The sequence below is a fragment of the Chiloscyllium punctatum genome, chromosome 6, assembly GCF_047496795.1.
Source record: "Chiloscyllium punctatum isolate Juve2018m chromosome 6, sChiPun1.3, whole genome shotgun sequence".
Taxonomy (NCBI): Eukaryota; Metazoa; Chordata; class Chondrichthyes; order Orectolobiformes; family Hemiscylliidae; genus Chiloscyllium; species Chiloscyllium punctatum.
This window is the reverse complement of record NC_092744.1, coordinates 6,704,871-6,722,901: the sequence shown is the minus strand read 5'-3', so window position 1 is coordinate 6,722,901 and position 18,031 is coordinate 6,704,871. Positions and strand designations below refer to the sequence as shown.

The 18,031-nt window shown below is 40.7% G+C and overlaps 1 protein-coding gene and 1 non-coding gene across 4 annotated transcripts in view; both read right to left on the bottom strand.

Moving 5' to 3' along the window:
- The window catches only part of LOC140478691 (plastin-1-like), a 179,825-nt gene that overhangs the window by 113,316 nt on the left and 48,478 nt on the right, over positions 1-18,031 (bottom strand). The window lies entirely within an intron of this gene.
- Positions 12,798-12,869, bottom strand: trnag-ucc (transfer RNA glycine (anticodon UCC)). The gene has a single exon. It is a non-coding gene; the product is annotated as a tRNA-Gly (tRNA).

Below are 18,031 nucleotides of genomic sequence, written 5' to 3'. Positions count from 1 at the left end.
AACATCTAATCACATGACGAACATTAATCTGGAATTTTCTAACAGCAGCATACCTGAACTGTTTGACCTTTGCCACTAACTATTGTGTCTGTGCTTTCAAGCAAGTTAACATGTAACATGCCAAAAGGACTCAAGTTCAGAACCCCAATGCTCATTGAAAGCAGTTGAGCTCTGTGCATTAGCCTCAGGAAGATCAAAGAATCCCTACATTGTGGGAGCAGGTCATTCAGACGATGGAGTCCAAACCAGCCCTCCAAAGAGCATCCCACCAAGAATGCTCGCACTGCCCCTATCCCTGTAATCCTGCAATTCCCATGGCTAGTTCATCTAGTCTGCACACGTCTGGGCAGTGTGGGTAATTTAGCATGGCCAACCTACCCTAACCTGCACATCTTTGGGCTGTGGGAGGAAACCGAAGCACCTGGAGGAAACCCACGCAGACACGGAAAATATGCAAACTCCACACAGTCAGTGGGGGAAATTCAACCCGGTTCCCAGGTGCTGACTACTGAGCCAAGGGGTGGAGAGGGGTTTTCCAGACAAACGTACCTTCCTAAAATCAACAAAATTATAAATAGTTTCTCTGAAGAATGTACTTAGTTACACAAGAACCAATGTATTTTCTTAAATCAACACCTCATTGGGGTAGCACACTGGAAATCAAGCTCTGCTCTTCCTGGGCTCAATATGAAAGTTAGATATTTTATCAAAGTACATAATTTACCAAAATGGACAGACCCAATCTAAAAAGAAAATACTGTCCAGGTTGCTGGACTCACAAGAACTGCTGTTTATTACAAATAAGTGAATTCTAACCACAGGTAAGCAACCATGAACTGTTGACCTATAACTCTACCAGTTAAAAAACTCAACACCCCACTCCCTTTAATAAACCCTCACACACACAGGGAAAAAAAAAGTGTTACAGGTGGAAGGAGGAAAGAAAAAGGGAAGGAATTCAATGGGCCTTATCCACAGCATTCAATGAAAATGATCCTTTTGCTTTCCAGGATTTTCTGTTCTTCAACCTATCACCTCCACATTCTTTTCACTTCCTTGCACGCAGCACACGGTAAGGTGATTCTCTAACCCTCAGCTGAGCACAGACCTCATTCCTGTCAGCACCTTCAGGTGTACTGCAGACATGAAGCAGCAGCTCAATGTGCTTTTAAAATCACTTCAAACCATTCACTTTGAAACTCTCAATTTTAGACAAAACTCAAGAATTATTTCAGCATCATTCTCAATACTGAAGACTGACAGAAAGTAACAATTCAATAAGATCACCATATTCTGAAACTGCACTAGTATCTACCTTAACCAACTGTATAGTTGCTATAAACCATGGCCAGTGACTTCCAGGCATTTAAAATTAAATTTCTATTTCCACACCAAGTAACAAATCCTCCTCTCCAATTCTTTGCATTGTTGTTCCGACAGATTATTCTGCTTTTATTTGTAGGTTAATGACTATTAATACTTCACTATGCAGCATTACCTTTAAAAATAAATTAATTCATATCCTCCATACATGCTTCTTGCATTCAGTCAATAACCTTTCCAGCAACTCAAAATTCTTTACAAGTTCATCCATAAAGAGAACAGCGCATGATGGGAATGAGTGGTTTGCTCAAAAACAACACGAGACCTCAATTACAACATTGAGGCTGTTCATGCAAAACTTCAAATTTCAGCACAAAACAGGATGCAGCAGGAGATGAAATTCTGACCTGCTCTCTCTCTGCTGTACAGTGCTATTAACATTTGGCTCCAATTCAAGCTTCTGACTTTCACACCGGCTTTTCTGCTACATGTGACGATGCGACCATGTGACCATCGTAAGGAAGGCAACCACGCACTTGACAGTGATTTACCAGGATAGTTTCAGGGATAGGGAAATTACATTTAGTTAACAGATTACAGAAATTAGGACTGTTCTTAAGCAGAGATCACAGAAATCACACATTACAGAAGAGGTTCCTCAGCCCATCAAGTCTGCACTAACTAAACTACACTAGTGCGACTTTTCAGCACTTTAACCAGAGCCTTGGTCGTTATGACATTTCAAGTTCTTATCCACATGCTTTTACAAAGGCTATCAGGTTTGTGGCCTCCACAACCCTGCCGGGCAGTGTATTCCATTCCAGAGGAGATGTGGTGGACATGTTTAGAATAAAGTAAGATCAGCTTCCACTGCGAGAGGGTCAGTAACAATTCAAGGTAAGTGACGAGAGTCACTGGGGTAACAAGCATGGTTTATTCTTTACAAGACAACTGGCCTTGTGGTGTTATCACTGGACTGTTAACCCAGCGACTCTCTGGCGACCTGGTTCCAAATCCCGAAGCACGTATGGAGGATAATATTTTTTTTACAAAGGTAATGCCACATAGTGAAGAATTAATAATCATTATACCGCAAGTGAAAGCAGAATAATCTGCCGAAACAATGGAAAGAATTGGAGAGGAGGATTTGTCACAGTGTAGCAATAGAAATTTAACCTTAAATTTCTGTAAATCACTGGCAATCATTTATAGCAACTATACAATTGGTTAAGGTAGACCCTATGCAGTTTCAGAATATGGTAATCTTATTAAATTGATACTTTCTGTCAGTCTTCAGTAAAACCGGAATTCAAAAAAAATCTGGTGTTAAGAATCTAATGATGAACACGAATCTACTGCCGATTGTCGGAAAAAAAACTTAATGTCCTTTAAGGGAAGGAAACTGCCATCCTTACCTGGTCTGACCTACACGTGACTCCAGACCCACAACAACGGGGTTGATTCTTAATTGCCCTCTGGGTAATTAAGGATGGGCAATAAATGCTGCCTAGCCAGCAATGCCCTGATCCCGTGAACGAATAAAGATTTTTAAAAAATCAATGATCTGCACTTCTGAAAGTGGTGGAGGCAAATTTAGAATGAACATTTGAAGGGAAATTAAAAGAAAACTTAAGAAAAACATTATGAGATGAATGGTCTCCTTCTCTATCGTTAAGATTCTATTATTCCAACCAGTGATAATGACAGCATCAAGCCACTTCAATAATTACTGACCACCAAGTAAAACACTCAACTAAAATATTTGCTGATATCATCTACTGTCCTTGGATTCCTTCGCTTTAAAATAAACCAATAGCTTTCCATCCACAGAGTCCAACTGAAGTGATGTGTGAACTGAAAACAAAAAAATGCTGGAGATCATAGCAGGTCAGGCAGCATCCACAGAGAGAACAAGCTAACGTTCAGAGTCCAGATGACCTGAAGTGTCAAAAGCTCTCCATGGATGCTGCCCGAACCACTGTGACCTCCAGCATTTTTAGTTCAGTACAAATTCCAGCATCTGCAATAATTTGCTGTTATGAAGTGATGTGTGTGTGGGTTAGGCAGGAAGAGAGAATCTAACAGTTTTGGAGCATCAGCAAGCAAAATTCATGCAAAGAAAAGTTGTTAAAAAAAAACTAAGGGCCTTTTTTATTTGTTCATGGGATGTAGGAACTGCTGGCTTGGCAAGTGTTTATAGATGTGAACTAATCCCTAATTTCAGATCCATACTTTGTTACCCAGAATAAGAGGACAGCTATTCCTATTTTCTTGAATAACTGCACCTTTACCATGTAGGGACAACCACAGTGCTGTTAAACAGCAAGTTCCAGGGTTTTGACTCAATGACTACGAGGGAAGGGTTACACGATTCCCTATCCAGATAGGGTGAGACTCAGTTCCCATGTATCCACTGCCCTTGTCCTGTGAGGTAATAAAAGGTCACAGATTTGGAAGGTGCTGTCAAAGGGTTCTTGGTGAGCCACTTTCATCCTCCTTGTCTATGGCTCACACTGTTGCCTTTATGCTTTGGGGGAAAAAGGCAAGGAATGTTCAAAGTAGAAGATGGGGGCCAATCATGCAGGCTCTTTTGTTTTGTGAAGTGTCAAGCTTCAAGTGTTGATAGAGCTGCACCCATCCAGACAAGTTTGGTGTATTCTCTCACCTCTTGACTTGGGCCTTATAGATGCTGGACAGGTATTGACCAGATAGGAAGTGACCCCCTGGTTGCAGAATTCCTAGCCTAGAAAGAAAAATTTCTAGGGGCAAGCAACTATTAGTGGTTAGCTTTAAAAAAAAAAGTCAAAAATAGACAAAAAAAACTTTGACAAATTGGAGTATGGGAGAAAGCTCGTTCGAAACTTAAAAATCAGATAGAGTTCCTCTATATATTTTGAAAAGAATCAAAAATCAGCTTTGATCCTTCAACAAAAAAAGTGTTTCCTAGGGGAATGAACAATGGAAAATGAGGACATGGCAGATGAATTGAACAAATATTTTGCATCAATCTTCACCATAGAGGATAAAAAGTAACATTCAAGAAATAGTTATAAATTAGGAAATGGAAGGAGGAAAGGATTCAAATTTACAATCACCAGAGAAGAAAAGGCACTGAGCAAATTGTTTCAGCTGTGGGCTGACAAGTGTTCAGATCCTGATGGATTTTGTTCCAGTTTATTAGCATAATTGGCCAGTGAGTGAAATTGTTTGTAATTATCCAAAGTTCCCCAGACTTGGGGGAAGGTTCGACTGGATTGAAAATTAATGCGTGTACTTATTTTATTTGACAAACCAGAGCAATAGCAATGAGGAAACTACAGGCCAGTTAGTTCAATATTTCTCATGGGGAAAATGTCAGAAGCTATCATGACAGACATTCTGGCAGAGCACTTGGAAAAGTTCACAATAATCAAGCAGAGTCACCATGGTTTTGCAAAGAAAAAGTCATCTTTAACCAATTCCTTTAGTCTGTGGAAGGGTCACTGCACATGAAACATTAACTTGGATTTCTTTTCATAGATGCTGAGCTTTTCCAACAACGTTGTTTTTAGAACAAAGAACAATGCAGCTCAGAAACAGGCTCTTACACCCTCCAAGCGTGCATTACCACATTTTGCCCTTACATATTAAATCTGTCTTCACTTAACAGGATCCTTACCCCTCTATTCCCATCCTATTCATGTATTCTTCCAGGTGTTTCTTAAATGCTGCTAATGTGTCTGCTCCCACCACCACCTCTGGCAGCATGTTGCAGGTATTTACCAGCCTTTGTCAAAACCTTGCCTCGCACATCTCTTAAACTCCCTACTCCCCCCCCCCCCCCCCTCCCTGCATCCCCACACCCTCTTCCCCCTACCCCACCCCAACCCACCATGCCTTGAACCTTTGTCCCACTCTATCTATGCAATTCATGCAATCTTAGAAATTTCTATCAGGTCACCCCTTAACCTCCTATGTTCCAGTGAAAACAAACCCAGTCTACTCAACCTTTCCTCATAGCTAAAATGCCCCATATCAGGCAACATCCTGGTAAATTTTTCTGTACCCTATCCAAAGCATCCACATCCTCTAGTAGTGTTATGAACAGAACTGTACGCAATATTCCAAGTATGGTCCAACAAAAGTTCTATAAACTGCAGCATAACTTGCCTATCCTTATTTTCCAATGAAGACAAACAGGTAGACTTTTTTTTAAAAACTAATTTAACTACCTGTGCTGCCACCTTCAGTGATCTGCAGACCTGCACACCCAGATCCCTCTGCATATCAATACTTTCAAGGGTTCTGCCATTCATTGTATAATTTCCACCTGTACTTGACCTTCCAAAATGCATCACCTCATGTTTGGCTGGATTAAACTCCATCTACCATTTTCCTGCCCATACCTCCAACTGATCTATGTCCTACTGTATCCTCTGATAATGGTCATTATCCACAACTCCACAAATCTTTGTATCATCTGTAAATTAACTGATTAGACCAGCTACGTTTTCCTCCAAAGTACTTTATGTTGAACACGATCAGCGATCCCTCCCAGCACTGATTCCTATGCATCACCACTAGTCACAGCCCTCCATTCTGAAAAGCATCCTTTTATCGTTACCCTCTGTCTCCTATGACTAAGCCAATTCTGTTGCCAGCACACCCCAATACCATGTGACTTCACCTTTTCTACTCGTCTGCCATGAGGGACCTTAAAGCTTCACTGAAGTCCAAGTAGACAACATCAATCATTTTTCCCTCAATCATGCTCATCACCTCCTCAAAACACTCGATCAAGTTACCAGGGCAAAACCTCCACCACACAAAATCACTGACTATCACTGACAAGTCTATTTGCTTCTAAATGCATATAGATCTTGTCCCAGAGAATCTTTACCAATAATTTCCCTACCACCAATGTGAGGCTCACAGGCCTGTAATCGCCTAGATTATCCCCGTTTCTCTTCTTAAACAGTGGCTATTTTCTGGTCCTCTGGGACCTCACCTGTGGCCAAAGAGTATCCCTTCTTTGAGGAACGAGCTTGTGGTGGATAAAGGGGAACCTGTGGACAGGTTGTATGTAGGTTTTCATAAGGTAGCTGATAAGCTATCATGACAAAAAAGTTAGTGCAGAAGATAAAAATGTATGGTGATGTGTGCAACATGAATTAGAATACTGGCTATCTCGGAGGAATCAGAAAATAGGCATTAATGGTTCACTTACTGGTTGGAAAATGTAACAAATGGCATGTCACAGGATTGGTTCTAGGGCCTCAACTTATATAAAATGACATGAAAAAGGGACCAGAAGGGATGGTTGAAGAATTTGCTGATAACACAAAACTAGGAAGAAAAAGAAGTTGCAAAGGGAACACACAAGGGAAGCTAGAAGGATAAACTGAGGGCTGCAGATGCTGGAGAGTCAGAGTCAGAAAATGTGGTGCTGGAAAAGACAGCAGATCAGGCAACTTTCGAGGAGGAGAGTCGATGTTTCAGCCATAAGTCCTTCAATCAGGAATACATCCTAATGAAGGGCTTATGCCCAAAATGTCGGCTGTCCTGCTGCTCAGACGGTGCCTGACCTGATGTGCTTTTCCAGCACCACACTTTTTGGTATAGGGAAACTATAAATAAAAGAAAAAAAAGGTATAGCTGGCTCGTGTGCAAAGATATGGCAGATGGAGTACATTGGACAATTACAGATTTTCTCAATTTGGCAGCAAAAACAAAAAAATAAAAATGCAGATTACTTAAATGCAAAGAGACTGCAGAATTGTGAGATACGGAGGGATTTGGCTGTCCCCATGCAGGAGTTTTCAAAGGCCAGTTTACAGAAACAGCAATGTGGAGGTCAATGGCTAAGCCAGGGATTTTATTGACCATCCCTAATTGCTGAGAGTACAGTTAAGAGTCAACCACAATACTGTAATCATAAAAGCTAACAGCATATTATTGTTGATTACAAGGGAACTTAAATACAGAAGTAGTGGGATAATTCTTCAGTTATACAGGGCAGTCACAAGACCACATTTGGAGTACTGTGTACAATAATGGTCTCTTTAATTAAAAGGAAAGTAAATGTGTTGAAGGTAGTTCATAAAAGGCTTACTACATGAATAACTGGAGGTGGAAAGGTTGCCTTATGAGGAACTGCTGGTCAGGGAAGGCTTATGTCCACTGGAGTGTTGAAGACCAAGAGGTGACCTGATTGTTCAAAATCTTGTATGTTTCAGTCTTGAACAGGAGATATTTCCATGTGTGAAAGAAGCTTGCACTAGGAGTCATCATTTAAGGAGAAAAAGGACCATTCACTTCAGGCAGAGATAAAAGGGAGAATTCCCCCACCCAAAAAGAGTCACAAATCTTTGGAAACTTCATGTTTAAGGCAGAGGTGGAAAGATTCTTGATAAGCCAGGCCGGCTGGGGAGGGGGTGGGGTCATTATGGAGAGCCAGGATAAAACCCACTAACTGAGACAAAACTAATTCCATAGGTCTGTGGGAGAAGGCTGATTGGGTAGACTAAAAATGTTTGACAATAAATAAATACATTTAAACAAAGTAAATTTTGAAAAGTTTAATATTTCCCATTAGTAAATCAAAAAAAATCAACATGAAAGATATATTGGTAGGGTATTAAGGAAATTGAAAACTATATCAGTTTAAAAGGGGAGGGATAGAATGTTGCAAAGAATAGTAATACACCCTGTGCACTCAAGGATGGAGAATACTTTATAAACAACTATTTGGAAGCCCTTCGCTCTTCCTAAAATTTTGGTTTTCAAGAATCGCAAAACGGGAGAAATAGAATCTGAAAGTAAACCAGCACAGAAATCAATAAAAAGAACGTTTGCACATACTATAAAAATAAGAGTGGTAAGGAGAAAAATCCAGATTCATTAATGCCCTTTAAAGGAAGGAAATCTGTCATCCCTATGGGGTTATGGGGATAAGGCAGGAACAGGATACTGATTGAGGATGATCAGCCATGATCATAATGAATGGTGGTGCTGGCTCGAAGGGCAGAATGGCCTACTCCTGCACCTATTGTCTATTACCTGGTCTGACCGACATGTGACTCTAGACCAACAGCAATGTTGTTTATTCTTAATTGCCCTCTGAGCAATTAGGGATGAGTAATACATGTTGCTGTAGCCAGCGATGCCCACATCCCATGAATTGAAAAAGAAAAAGGCAGAAACATTTAGTCAAAGAGGTTTACAGTATAGAAAAAAGGCCCTTTGGCCATCAAGTCTAATCTGGCAAAAAGCAACTTAACTATTCCAGTCTAATTTTCCAGCATCCAACCCATAGCCTTGTATGCCTCGGCACCACAAGATCACATCTGAATACTACCTGAATGATTGGCCAGAGAAGGTTAAAGGAAATCTGACAAGGTTGAACATTAAAAAATATGTGTTCATAAATATAAATTGGGAAATCTATTTCCACTGTCTAGTGAGTTACCAAAGTATCACCGAAAGGATGAATGTCTACAAAAGTTTTAGTTCACAGAAAAATTTGACCAAACTATTATTTAATTATCCATCATTTCAACAATGAATAAAAATGGCATGCACATAAAATACAAATCTATTTAATATCACAATTTAACAATAAAAATCAAAATTAAAATACCATAATACTTTCAATTATGGTCTTGCAGAAGGGCAAAGGAAGTCATTTTAAAATATAGTTTGGTAAGTTTGCCCTCTATCTCTGCTTCTCTCAGAATCGGAAGAAAAAGGGAAAATGGTCAGAGTCAGATCATGTTGAGTGAAAGAATAAAACATTTATGGGACAGGAGACTCTAATGATTCAAATGGAAACTAAACAACACACAGCCCAATTAAAGCAACCATCATAATCCTCCACAACCTTGTGAGGAATAAGCAGGAGATAAAGTGGAGTGACCTACAAAGTCAATTGGACAAACAGGGTTTCTGATTCTTGCTACTTGTGTGAACTTTGTAATAAATAATCATGTAGGTCAGGAGTTTGCTTGTATCATTCCAAGTGCATCAGGAGCAGATTTTCCATGCTGTTCAGGGTCACATGCTGTATAGGTAGAATCGTGCCCATCTATATTCCACATTACACATCGAAAAAACACCAACTTCTTGAAGTTGTTGAAATGAATTTACTGTTGCTATTCAAAGGGAAGATTTAATCAGATCCAACAGAGGACAGCAGTGTATTCATATTCATCACTATGTTGCAGAATCAATATGCTGTTTTCTGTTCAGCCAATTAATGACAAAATTCAAGAATTTTCTGCAAAGGAGGAATGGGGAGTATTTGAAAGCATTCCTGGATAAATGTGTAAAAGCCAAGGTTGAAATACAACAGGGCCAGTTTTACAAAACAGATTTTTGTTTCGTTCAACTTTTTAATTTTTCTTCTATAAATCTCACAATATATACATTGGAATACAAACAAAGCATTGCTGCAATTTAAATTAATAAAACAGATTCTGAAAGTAACATTTAAATCTGATTTTAAATGATGCCAGGTTATTGAAACATTTGGATTGAGGAGCCACAGTCTTCATTCACCATCACGGAGTTACCATTAATATTGGAGTTTTGGGATGATATTAGTGCTCAGCAGGCATTCAGCATAGGGGAAGTAACTGCAATACCTTCAGGCATTATGAATATTTGATTGGAAGTTTTCCACTTAATCATGTCACAAATGACAAACCAACCACTTTGTCTAAATTCCCCTTTTATCATCACATCACTGTCCATCACACATGCACTCATCTCACTTTTATTAGTTTCCAAGGAAACTTATTTCCATGCTCTATTCATGGGAACAAGTTTAATCCCTTTCCTTCAAGCGATATATCTTTTCTCACGACTCCTTCCACATTTCAACTTGCTTTCTATTTTACATGTCTCCATGTTGCTTCTTCACACAACAAAACCAACATAAACCCCATGCAAGTCAATTGTTCTTTTCAGAAATTCTAACTCCCTTTGCACTTTATATGCAGGAAATACTTGCATACAATACTGGGGAAAACTGTAGGTTTGGAGTAGGAAGACCTAAAGTGATCACCATTTCTGCTCTGGAATTGCTATCTCCAGGGCTGAGTAAATTGGACACTAGCGAGTAAGGCTTATCTGAACAGGCAAATCACAGGAGATGGCTCCATTGGATACCAAGATCCTTTCCTGCTCTGACGAGGAAATGGAAATCTCAAGAACACAGCCTCAAAATGAAAATGATTTGTCTCACTCAAACAGCTATCCAAGAGTTTCAACAGTATATAATTCTATGTAGGTGATCCATTAGCCAGGGATTCACTTCAACACCTACATATTTATTTACAGAGCCACATTTATTTGTAAGTACATATAGATTGATTCCAGGTCTATTACCACCTGGAATTCTATGTAAGTAACAAATTTCAAAATGAGGAATAATTTATACTGCATAAGAGATGGGTACTGATTGGTTGGTTGACAAATCAAGAGCTTTACAGAACTTCCCTTTAGGTTAAGTTGGTTTCCTCCTTTAGAGGTAACTTAAGTTATTTTACAATCCTCCTCAAATTTCAAATCACTCAATCTTCTCAAACAATCACGTTTGTGGTATGTTGTCAAAGACATTCCCAAAATTGATATTAACTGCAACAGCTGCACTTCCTGAATCAAATAGGTCTGTTGCCTCTTTAAATAATTCTGCTTATCAAGCATAGTTATTTTTTCTGAAATTTGTGAGGTTTTCTAAATCTTTTCCCTTTACTTTGATAGACAGCATTTCATCTGAAATTAAAGATGCAAAATTGTTCCCCCCAATCACAACTGTTGAGCAAATTAATTAGTCTGTAGATAGTTAAATTAGCCAAGTCTTTTCCAGAAAAGAGAATGTTATAGATGCTGTATTGTTTACTCTCCAGAATTAACACTCAGTACAATCCAGAAACATAATAAACTTTCCTTGGTGAATTCTTCTCTCATCTCCTTCGGAATCCAAGGATATTTCCTGACAGATCTCTGTCCTTTGTCTCATTAAGATTTTTGTCATAAAGGAAGACCATGTCCTTTTATTGATCATAAAAAAATGCTGGCTTTGAGATGCATAATTAGTTGTTTGATAGAACAGAGTTGGAGTATTGCTGTAATAAGAGATAGATGTTAGCATTGAGTGCGCACTAGCAAACAGGTCCCTGCTTATGCAAGCTTCTAGAATGCATTAAGTGAAATGAACTTGAATAGAATTGATTGCCAACCAACCAATTGAGCTCCCATCTCTCAAGTAGTATAAACTTTTTCTCCCTCAGAAAGTTATCACTCGTACTGTTGAAACTTTTTGTCGTCAGAAATGACATCTCTTTTTTGGCCGACTCACACCAGAAGAAGATCGGCTGCATCAATTTTGATGAGTTTCGTGAAGGGTTACTCTCTGTAAATCTCAGACAACACCTTCCAAACCCACAACCACTTCCATCTTGAAAAACAAGGGCAGCTGATGCATGGGAACATCACCTTCTGCATGTTCCTCTCCAAGCCACTCACCATCCTGACTTGGAAACATATCGTTGTTCCTTCACTGTCGCTGGGTCAGGATCCTGGAATTCCCTCCCTAAGGGCACTGTGGGTTAACCCACAGCAGGTGGACTGCAGCAGTTCAGGGCGGTAGCTCACCACACCTTCAAGGGGCAACTGCAGGCAATAAATGCTGGCCCAGCCAGCAATGCCGACATTCCACAAGAAAATACACACAAGTAAAATTTCCATTTCCAGCACAGAAAACAAATGGGAGTTACCCTGTTTCCAAGTGTTTTGGATGCTGTCCTCAAGATCTCAGGTTGCCTCAAATTCAAACCAATGTTGATCCAATTTATTTGTCTTCTATCACCCACTGCAACGGAGCTCTTGACCCTGTGCTCGACAACACTCAGTTTACAGCGACAGTGAAGCTTCCATCTCAAACAGGTGACTATGCCTGGAACTATTTGCACTCAGTTTGGGATCTGCTAGTTAACATTAAAGTTTGTAAATATCTTTCTAATAGAGGTCATAGATCCCCAAGACATGAAATTCATAGCTGTGGTTTAAAAAAAAAGACATTTCTGAGAAAAGAATTAGATTCCCTACAGTGTGGAAACAGGCCCTTCAGCCCAACAAGTCCACACCGACCCGCTGAAGCGCAACCCACCCATTGCCCTACATTTACCCCTTTACCTAACACTATGGGCAATTTAGCATGGCCAATTCACCTGACCTGCACATCTTTGGACTGTGGGAGGAAACCAAAGCACCCAGAGGAAACCCACGCAGACACAGGGAGAACGTGCAAACTCCACACAGTCAGTCGCGCGAGTTGGGAATTGAACCCGGGTCTCTGGTGCTGTGAGGCAGCAGTGCCACCGTGCCGCCCAAGGAGCAATCTGACAGACCCGGTTTACCACAGAATGAAAGATTTATTTCCTCGATTTATCCCAGTGCCTTACCTTTAAAAGGCTGCTTACAAACCACAACACTGTGATGGCCGGGAATCAAACCCAGGTCAACTGCTTGGAAGGCAGCTATGCTCACCACTATACCACCATCACCCTGTTGTTGAAACTTTTTTTTTCAGCTTGCATTCATCAGAACAGAACTGCAAGAATGCCAAAGCAACAAATTATATTGCAAGAGAGAGAAAAAAAAAGTTCTGATTTGTTGAAAAGTACACCTTGGCTGGTTGAGATGTTGCCAAGGAAAATGCACCAGAAGCATACCTGCCGAGCTTCCATTTAAATTCAAACTAAGCAAACAAAAGGTGGTGTTTTGGTGAAGGCATTGGCTGTCCAAGATATATAGCTGGAAAAAGGAAGTTTGAGGATTTTCTTTTTGTTTCAAAAGGACTGGACCTAAATGCAACTATATTTAGCTTCTAGCGCACCTTCACTACACAGTTGGTAGTGTAATTCTTAGTATAATTGGGATTGTTCAGCAAGTGCTGTGCAAGCACAGGGATACATCTAACGTTGAACACATGCCCAGAATTTTAGAAGGACAGGCTGGTTGACAGCAGTCAGCACTCTGCTTGTTGTGAATTGACGGAGCCAAGATGCTGGATATGACCTGCTGGCTGTTGGCACACGTGGCCCACATACTAGTCCTACACCAGCACTGAACATCTTTCTGCAGCGTTGCTAGCAACCACTAATGATGTGACCGCATAAAACATGAAACTTAGCATTCTTGCTACTTTGTCCTGGTGAGTGAAAGCCTTAAAACCCTTTTTTTTTCCTCCAAAATCAGCAACCACCATTTGACTAGTACCTGAAGCATTTTTCCAGTCGGTGTTAAATTGATATGCTTTCGGTAATGGGTGGGCAGCCGCTGGAATTATACTTCAGGTGCTCCAGTGAAAAAAAAATCAACTGGGAATTGGGAAAATATCATCTATTTGTTTCCAATTTTAAAATGGTTTCACATTCAAACTAATCTGTTAATTCAATTGATCTCCAAGGAGAAAGCTGGTTCCAGTGTGTCTTATTAAGTCTATTTTTTGATTAGTGCAGCAGTTTATGCATTAACATCAGCTTCATTACCTTTGCACTAGTCTGGTTCTCAAAAAAATAACTTAGATTATTTGATGCAAGATATTTACAAGAAATAAAATTACATAATAATATCCCCTGCAAAACTGATATACAGCCACAGCAATTTTACTTTAAAACCATAAGACATTAAATTATTCGTCAAAAACATTTTCTTTTCTAATCCAAGGTTTAAACAGAGGTGTTGACAACATAAACCAAAGTTTGCACTCAAATTTATTGCCTCACGCACTTGGCTGTTCGTTGTGTAATAAATACATTTTAAACAGACACAAAAGAATGTGACAAGGAGCTGCTAACTCATGGACTTTCACTTCACCCTCAAAAAATATTCTACAATGGCTGTTTTTGCATAAATATATCCTTGGCAAATGAAGTCCGATGGAAGTGCGTCTCCCAAGAGCTACAGCAATCAGATTTCCCTAAATTACTAAATTATAAGCAAATACAAGCTCGGGCCAGAACAAATGTTATGTTTGAAAAACCAAGAGGGGAAAATGGGAAGTGAACACAAAACCAGCTACTTACAAAAATTCACGTCACAGTTGCAAGGAATGTTTAGTTTCTGCCACATCCTGCTGTGAACACATCCCCGTGCCCCCCCAATTGCATCAGATCAAATGTCATCATCCTCTGAGTGGCAATCGTAAATTCAATGCAAATACTTCAGAAAGTCAGTGAATTCTGAGATGTATAACATCTGATTTCGGTAGGCACAATTCAAGTTGAGAATGACCCTGAGCAGCACCTGCAATTGCAATACTTAAATGAACCAGCTTTGTCAGCCATCGGTGATAAAGAATTCCACAGATTCATTACACTCAGACAAATTCCTTTTCATCTCTGTATTAAATGTGTGATCCACCTCTTATTCCGAGATTATGCCTGCTGGTCCTAAACTGTCCCAAAAAGAGGAAACAACCTTTTTTAATCTATGCTCTCAAGTACCCTAAGAATCTGAGGAAGGGTCACGTGACCCGATACATTAACTCTTGATTTCTCTTCACAGATGCTGCCAGAACTGCTGAGCTTGTCCAGCTATTTCTGCTTTTGCCCTAAAAGTCTCGTACATTTCAAGAAGTTCACCCTTCATTCTTCAATATTCGAATGAACACAGTCCCAGTCTCCCCAACGTCTCCTCATAAGACAGCTCCTCTATCCCTGGTATCAGAGCTGAAAAATGTGTTGCTGGAAAAGCACAGCAGGTCAGGCAGCATCCAAGGAGCAGGAGACAAGTTTCCTAAAGAAGGGCTTATGCCCGAAACGTCGATTCTCCTGCTCAGTGGATGCTGCCTGACCTGCTGCACTTTTCCAGCAACACATTTTTTGGCTCTGATGTCCAGCATCTGCAGTCCTCACTTTCTCCCATCCCTGGCGTCAGCCTTGTGAACCTTCTCCAGTCTCACTCCAGCACCAGTAAATGTTTCTTGAGATAATGGAACCAAAACTATTCACAGTATTCCAGCTGTGGTCTGACTAGTGCCTTACACAGTTTTAGAAATACCTCCCCACTTTCAAACTCAGCAGGTGGTTCAGTGGTTAGCACTGCTGCCTCACAGCGCCAGGGACCCGGGTTCAATTCCAGCCGTGGGTGACTGTCCATGTGGAGTTTGTACATTCTAACTGTGTTTGCGTGGGTTTCCTCTGGGTGCTCTGGTTTTCTTCCACAGCCCAAGATGTGCAGGTCAGATGGATTGACCAGACTAAATTGCCCATAGTGTTCAGGGATGTGTTGGTTAGATGCATTAGTCAGGGATAAATGTAGAGTGATAAGGTAGGGGGAATGGGTCTGGGTGGGTTACTCTGAGGGTCAGTATGGACTTGTTGGGCTGAATGGCCTGTTTTCGCACTGTAGGGAAGCTATGTTATACTCCATTTCCTTAGAAATGGATGGTAACATTCCATTGGCCTTCCCCATTACCCATTGAATTTATATACTCGAGATTTTTATTACTTATGCAAGACGACTACCAAATCTCTCGGTGCCGTAACCTTATGCAGTCTTACTCCATTCAACTACCATTCTGTTCCTGTATTCAGATTTGATTTATTGTAGTCACATGTACCCAAGTACAGTGAAAAGCTTTTGTTTGCAAGCAATACACGCAGATCAAAGCAAACAAGGACATAGAGATCTTAGGGTGATTAGACAGAGTCAGGTATACAGGGTTACACTGCAAAGGAGGTGAACAAAGCAAGAACAACATTAATCGAAGTTAGACAGTTGATTCATCTGTCTAATAACAGCCAGGAAGGAGCTGTTCCTAAACCGGCTGGTGCGTGTTTAAGCTTCTGTGTCTTCTGCCTGATGGAAGAGGTTGTAGGAGAGCGTTACTGGGATCGGATGGGTCGTTGATGATGGTGACAGCCTTTCTTCCTGCTAAAGTACATAACCTCACATTTCCCAAACGCCGAGTCTTACCCGCCCACTCAATCCCTCTGCAGACTCTGACACAGTCACGAGCTGCCATCCTACTTCGTTTTGTGTGTCATCCACAAACGTGGCTAAAGTGCATTTAAATTTCCTCAAAGTCATTAATTTTAACTACGGAGTTGCAGTTAGAAGGATAGTGAAGGCGGCGTTTGGTATGCTTTCCTTTATTGGTCAGAGTATTGAGTACAGGAGTTGGGAGGACATGTTGCAGCTGTACAGGACATTGGTTAGGCCACTGTTGGAATTTTGCGTACAGTTCTGGTCTCCTTCCTATTGGAAAGGTGTGAAATTTGAAAGGGTTCAGAAATGATTTACAAGGATGTTGCCAGGGTTGGAGGATTTGAGCGATAGGGAAAGGCTGAACAGGCTGGCGCGGTTTTCCCTGGAATGTCAGAGGTTGAAGGGTGACCTTATAGAGGTTTACAAAATTATATGAGGGGCATGGATAGGATAAATAGACAAAGTCTTTTCCCTGGGGTCAGGGAGTCCAGAACTAGAGGGCATAGGTTTAGGGTGAGAGGGGAAAGATATAAAAGAGACCTAAGGGGCAACTTTTTCACGCAGAGGGTGGTACGTGTATGGAATGAGCTGCCAGAGGATGTGGTGGAGGCTGGTACAATTGCAACATTTAAGAGGCATTTGGATGGGTATATGAATAGGAAGGGTTTGGAGGGATATGGGCCGGATGCTGGCAAGTGGGACTAGATTGGATTGGGATATCTGGTTGGCATGGACGGGTTGGACCAAAGGGTCTGTTTCCCATGCTGTACATCTCTATGACTCTATAATTGGGGCACCTGTGCTACTCCACTAGTTACAGGTTGCTAGCCCAAACATACCCACTTTCTCAACTATCTGTCTTCTGTTAGTTAGCCAATCATGTTAATATACTACCTCCAACAATCTAGCTTCTTATTTTCTTAATATAGTCTAATGTTGAACAGCAGGCTATTTCACAAACCCTAAGAAGGGGGCAAAGATTGGTGGCAAAGTACCAGATTCACAGAAAAGAGAAAAAAATGACTCAAGACTCCTGGATGATCAGTTAAGGAAGGAGTGGATTTATATTAATTGACCTCGGATAGGCAGCCTGGGGTCAGGAGGTAGGAACCAAAGAGTTAGGCTGAGATTTTGGGGTCAGTGGCAAATTTATGCCATTTGACTTTTGAAAAAGCTGCCCCCAAAAGATCTAGCAGTCCGTATAGCATAGGGAACCCTCTTCCTGAAGTTAATTTAATTCTAGCATGGTCAAAGGAATTTCCAAGCACCTGGCAACACCACTTTGTTACTGAACAGGATAAGTATCCACTCGAAAGAAACCAAAAAGTAAAAAACATTATCTCTACTTGTAATTAAATTTTACAGAGTCCTAGTCACACAGCGTGGAAACAGACCATACAGTCCATGCTAATCAGGAATCTTTAACTGAACTAGTCCCATTTGCCTCTAAACCTTTTCAAGTCATATAGCAAAATGTCCAAATGTCTTTTAAATGTTGTGATCGTACCTGAATCGACCATTTCCTCTGGCAGCCTCCGATACTCCAGGGAGGAAATAAAAAGTCCCAGCATCTCCTTAGAACAGACCCTCCATTTCCTGCAGCATCCTGGTTAATGTTTTTTGAACCCTCTCCAGTTTAATAACATCCTTCCCATAGCAGAGGGACTAGAATTGTATGCAGTGAATACTCAGAGGAGGATGGGGGACAAGGAGAACACTTAAGAGGGAAATC